The 6,000-nt window shown below is 48.5% G+C and overlaps 1 protein-coding gene across 10 annotated transcripts in view; it reads right to left on the reverse strand.

Moving 5' to 3' along the window:
• CDH11 (cadherin 11) overlaps positions 1-5,739 on the reverse strand; it is a 176,381-nt gene extending 170,642 nt beyond the window's left edge. For all 10 annotated transcript variants that reach the window (XR_006211756.1, XR_006211757.1, XR_006211761.1 and 7 more), the window contains exon 1: positions 5,582-5,739. The gene's annotated coding sequence lies outside the window, so the exon portion shown is untranslated. The remainder of the gene's footprint in view (positions 1-5,581) is intronic.
• Between the last annotated feature and the right edge of the window lie 261 nt (positions 5,740-6,000).

Consider the following 6,000-nt stretch of genomic DNA (forward strand, 5'->3'; position numbering starts at 1 on the left):
CGAAATTCTCACTGTTTGCCCTCACGGACAGAGCCTAATGATGGCTGAAAAGAGATCTCTGCGCATCTTAAACTAACACAAGGAGGAGACTCCACACTCTGGATGCTATGTTAGGTAATCTTCAGAATGTGGAAGACACCGTGTCCAGAGCCATTTTCTTCCAGAAATTTCTATAAATTCTTAATTGTGAAATCATGCGAGTACAGAGGACCACATCATGTGGATTTCTAGCAAAGAAAAGAATTCACGGAGGAAGTGAATGTAGGGTTTTCTTCACCTGCAACAACCCAAAAAATTCGAGAAGAATTCACAATATCCTTTGAGGATTGTTCTCAGGGCCAGAAAGCAATAGAATAAGAGCCTAGCCACTGTTTACTACGGCCTGTAAAGCTGTTTAGGCCAGCTTTCCGGATTCAGCACCTCACATGGGTTAAAGGAGTAGAGAGAGACAAAGGCAGGGGGTTGGGGGGGACGGGTGTCACCAGTACTTGGCCCGTCAGGAGAAACAGCACCATTCATCTCTCTCATGCTTTTTTTTTTTTTTTCCTCTTCCTTTTCCTCCTTTCCTCTCTTCTCTTTCATCCTTCTATCTCACTTAATATCCTGGTGTATGAGATTCTGTGCCGGAGCAGAAACTTTAACCGGACAGACTATGAGAACAATGATTCATCTCAATAAGAATCCTGGTACCCTGCAACAGTCTGATGACTAATTAAACCAAATAACAATGAAATTTTGCCTCCAGTTCTAACAAACATGCGTTATTCACAAGCACTTACAATTTAAAAGTACTTTCTTTTTTCCGGGTTAAATAAACTGTCCGGTGGTGAGTGAGCATTGGTTTACAAAACACTTTGTCTTACTTTCCACTGAGTTACTTAATACTCCTTCCCATAATGCATTTGCATTGATTCCTTCTTCATCAACTGCCTGCACATTCCAACACACTCAGAGATACACAGAACTGCACTGCTGACTCACCAGGGAGGCAATTGTACTCAGTTAAAAAAATAAAATTAAGAATCCACTTAGGACAGTACTTATTTTTTTATTAGAGCTTTCCTCTTAATTATAATATAGCGTTAGTATCTTTTTTACATTATTCTTCTGAACTTTCATAATGACGCTATCAAACAGTAACAAATATAAATTTGGGCAACCTAAAATATGCAATTTAATCATAAGCAGTAATTTCCATATCACTGAGGAGGAAAAAAAAGTCAAGGACCAATCTTGAATTAAATTTTACTCTCTGCTAAATTTAGGTTTTTTTACAGCAATATCAAGAATGGTTTAAAGGTAACAGTAAAACATTTACAGTTACATTAAAACTCCATGCCCCAAAGTGTTTACCGAAGATCATACTGCTATTCGTTTTTGCAAATTAGAAATGTCTTGCAGATGTTTTAAAAACCTCTTGAAAGAATAGGCAATGATACCACAGTAATCTCACTAATATTTCTCTTCTTTATTCATTCGTTTCCCCTCGGAGTCTCAAATGATGCTCTTTCTAGCAGGGGGAAAAAAAAGCCAGAAAATCCTCCCAGATCACTGTCTTACTGAGAGCTGACCTTGTGTATCAGGCACCCCAGCCCCCAAGCACCTTCTGCTCAGATAATCTCAAGTTACAAGATTTTTCCAACTTTCTAGTAAACTCCAAGATGGGAAGAAGAGGCTGAAGGTAAAGGATCCACCGACTAGAAAGATGTTAATCCTGACAAACTGCTCAGGCGGTAGCCTGAACCACTGCTAGATTGAATTCGGTCTCTCCTCAGAGGGCCAGACAGGGGTGGTGGTAACAAAACCGCTTTTCATGGTGCCCTCAAAAGCAGATGGGCCCCATGCAGAAAGTTGGAGAAGGGCGCCATTGCCCTCTAGTGGCCAGAAGTGCAATCTTCCGCGAAGGAGCCCATTTCCAGAGATGCACAAGGCTCTCAATGTCAGGGTAAAATTATAGCAGAAAGATGTCTAATTATCCTCCTCGAGTGTTTTCTTTAGTTCTTTCTGCCCATAGAAGAGGCTGTGGATGACTATCACAGTAATCCTGATGGAATCCTGATGGATTCTTAGTACTACTGGTGTGCCAGCATGTGCCTAACTTTCTCCAGCTTTTTTTTTTTTTTTCTTTTTTAACATACCTGTTGATGTCTGTCCGCTAGCCCATATAGACCAAAGATCTTTACGTATTTTAGGGGCAATAACAATGGATTAGAAAAGTTGAGAACTCACATGCTTGGCAGATATAGAATGTGGGCTCTTGAGGCACTAGGTAACTTTTTCTGAAACAATGACCAATTTCCTAAGGGGGAAAAAATCCCAACCACTATTCATAGGCTGATGAATTTACACGGTGTTCAGATTTTCTGGGAAAAAGACTCAGGAATTCAGTCATTCTGCAAACTTTACAGTGTAATATAAAATGTTTGCTACCTAGTTTCAACCCCTGTAGACCAATGTCTTATTATTAAAGATTAGGTATGCCTAATCAAAGTGAAAAAAAAATATTGAAAATAAACAAAATGGTTATGCTTCTTGAACATTTGTCTACATAAATGTATTGAAAATGAAGGAAAACTAAAATCAAATCTGCAGATCTCCTTTAGATGGTTCTGAAAATAGATCTGAATATCACAGATCAAAGTTTATGTGAACTGTCAACTTCATAAGTCACAGACATTCACAGGCGAGGTTTCGAGACACATTGAGCTCATGGGAGTGTAGCTGTGGCATTGTAAATCAAGCTTTGAGGTCAAAGTCATGGCGTTTCCCATAAGAGGGTCCCCAAACCAGAATCTTTACAAGGCAGCCATGTAATTCTATTCAAAGTGGAAGAAAAACCATGAATTATGAAGACAAGTGCATTAAAGGAGCATGAAATTGATCTGTATTCCCCCAAATCATGGCATGGCTCTTCAACCTTGCCCCCATCTCCTCTCACAAATAAACAAACAAACACACACATTCACCACCACCCCTGCAAAGAGTCCTGGGTCATAAAAAAGAAAAAAAAAAAAAAGAGAGAGAGAGAGCCGTGATTTTTTTTTTTTTTTTTAATTCTCAAATTAACAAAAGATTGCATCTTAATTGAAAAATAGAATTTAGGTTTCTGGTAGTCTTACTGTCTGGTGTTCTGATAGGAATGCTGAACATAATGGAAGTTCTGAAGTGTTATCAAGATGGTCCACTGCTTCAATTAGAACTATTTTAAAAGCCAATTTTTTCTAGTAAGCAGTAAGCCGAGTTTGAGTAAATCTACTTGTTTTGGCCTCAACAGATGATCCTATCTCAGACCTCTTCATTCTCTCTCCCCACCCCCATCCCAGAGGTGGGAGGAGAGGAGGGCTGATATCTTTTTTTCAAACAATGTAACAAAATGGGCAGCTTATGCAGAGTCTGAAATAACGACAAAAACGATAGGAATAATTGTTATTAACAATAAAGCCTGGCTGCAACACATTTTTAATTCATTAATTTGCCATGTTTCAAAAGGAAGATGTAAAGATAATTCTCACTGGAGCAAAGTTTCCTGGCCTCTCAGATGCCCTTCCCTGGTCTACACTTGGAAACTACTCACATTTCTTTGTACTAGGCAGGAATTCAGTTTTGCAAGGAGGTTCGAATTCCAGGGCCCACTGGCCAACTCTAAAACTTGGAATCAGAGCTCAGGATTAAGGAACTTTAGTAACGAGGAGGTTCAGGGTCCCTCTGGTATTGGCCACAACTCTGTCCCTTTGTTTTGCAACTTTTATTCCTTTGTTCTGCTGGAAGAAGACCAGGCTCCCTGCAGCTAGGGTTGGGCAGAGACTACTTCTGTGTTCTGGTGTCTGCATCTCACATATGCAGGAAAAATAATTCCAGGATTAATGAAATGAAGGTCAGCCCCTTCTCTTCTCCTCTCCCGGGGTATTTGGATCTAGCGCTCAGAGCCCAGCCTGGCAAAGGTGGTGATGCGATGCTGGCTGATCCCCGCTCCTGAGAACACTTCTACATCCCCATCCCCAGGAAAGCCAGACACCCCGCAAAACCATCGATGTCTGCTGCAAGCCCAAGTGATAAAGAAATTGATCCATCCTCTTGCCAGATTAATTATCATGTCCTCCCTGTGATTAAACCGAAAACTTACTCCCTGCCTCATGTTAACCTGATAGGAATGATCGGAAGATTAAAACAAGGAAAGATTTCAGAACCACTAGAACAAGATTTCTTTGGGGGAAACAAGAGGGAAGACTTCAGGCAGAGCTATATGCCCCTACAGCAGGGTTTCAGGAACAACCCTCCACCCCCATCCCTTAGGGACAACCCGTCGTCATGCAGGGATGGTATTATTAAATAATTAAAAGATGCAATTTCTTAATAGCAGTGCGATGGCCCGTGAAATTCCTGCTGCATTATCAGCAAAAGCAACAGGGCTTTTTCTAGCATCTAGAAAACCTTTCGCCCTGGAGAGGGAGGCGTGTGGGGTACCCCCTCCCCCCCCCCACACCCTCCCGCCCCAGCGAAAGCAGGGCCTTGTCAAGAAAGGGATGAAGAAGTGCGACCGGGGGGCCTCCCGGACCCCACTTTCTCCGGGGACTCTTTTCTTCACAGCGCGAGGCGGGCGCTCCTTACAGCTCTGCCTGGCTTGAGGTGGGGGTGGGGAAGAGGGTCCTCTCCTCACCGCCCTTCCCATTCTGCCGGCTCGCGTTCCGGGGCAAAGCTAAGGGAGGAGGGCCGTGCGTGCGGGGAGCTAGGGAGGCTTGGCGCGCTCGGGGAGGAGACGCAGGCTTCGGGCAAGGCTTGGTTCGCAAAGTTAACGTTGACCCTGGCAGGCTTCGCGGGCAGAGCTGAGCCCGAGTCTGAGGCGCTCGCCGACCTCTCCTTGCGCTGGCGGGAGCTAACGGGCGGCCCCCGGAGCTCGCGAGCAGAGACTCGGGCTGGAGGGCTGGAGCGCGCACCGCAATCGGCCGCCCCTCAGCCGCAGTCAGCGGACCCAGAGCCCGGCAATTAAAGTGCGGGGCCACCGCCGACGCGAGCCCGGTTCCTTCCGTTGTCCGGGGCTTCCCCGGCGGTCGCGCAAGGAGGGCTGAGCCCCGAGAGCGCTCGGCGGGGACAGGGAGGAAGGGAAAGGAACCCTGCAGAGCGCGGTCACGTCGCCGCTTTCGGCAAGAGGTGCAGCGCGGGCGGGCGGGCCGGCACCGCGCCGGGGGCGACTTTCCCCAGAGACCCGACCGCGGGCAGTCGGCGCGTCCGGAGCGCGGCTCTGCAGCGTCTGCCCCAGCCCGGCGCAAAGCCCCTCTCCCGCGGCCTCGGCGAAGACCCCAGAGGAGGCCGGAGCGGGGGAGAGAGGTTGGAGCGCACATCTGGCGCCTCTGCCCCCCGCGCCGCCCGCGCCCACAGCTGGTTCCCTTCCCTCTTTTTGATTTTTAAACAAATCTTCTCTTACCTCCGCCCTCCCCCCGTTCCTGCGTTGCATTAGTGAAATCTTCCCGAGTCAGACCTCTTTCCGCACACCTCCAGACGTTCATCCAGAGACCCCCCCCCCACTCCCCCACTCCAAGAAGCCCAATCCAGGCGAGAGGAAGGGACTGGCGGCGAGCCTCACCTGGGGCCCTGGAGGGTGGGCGCGAGCTCGGGGCCGTCGGTCCCTGGCGCAAACCAAGCGCAGCGGTGTCAACCCCGGCCCCAGTCCGGGTCCCATTCACAAGTCGGCGGCGGCTGCGAGCGGCCCCCGCGGCATCTGCTCGCGACGCTCCCCTCGGCTGGCGGCGGCCGCGGAATGAGCCGCCGAGCGCGCTAGTGGCAGGAATGAGAAACCGGGGGGAGGTGGCGGGCGGGGTGGGGGGGGGCCGGAGGAGGAGGGAGGCCGCTGCTGGGAGGGAAGGAAAGGGCGGGGGGCGGAGAGGAGCCGAGGCCGCGAGACGCGGAAAGCTGGGCCTGGCGGAGGCTGCGGGGGCCGACCCCGTCCGCGCCCCTCCCCCCAGGGGCCCCACAGATGCTGACCCCTGGATTCGTTGCCGCCCC

This window comes from Panthera tigris, chromosome E2, assembly GCF_018350195.1.
Source record: "Panthera tigris isolate Pti1 chromosome E2, P.tigris_Pti1_mat1.1, whole genome shotgun sequence".
Classification (NCBI taxonomy): Eukaryota; Metazoa; Chordata; class Mammalia; order Carnivora; family Felidae; genus Panthera; species Panthera tigris.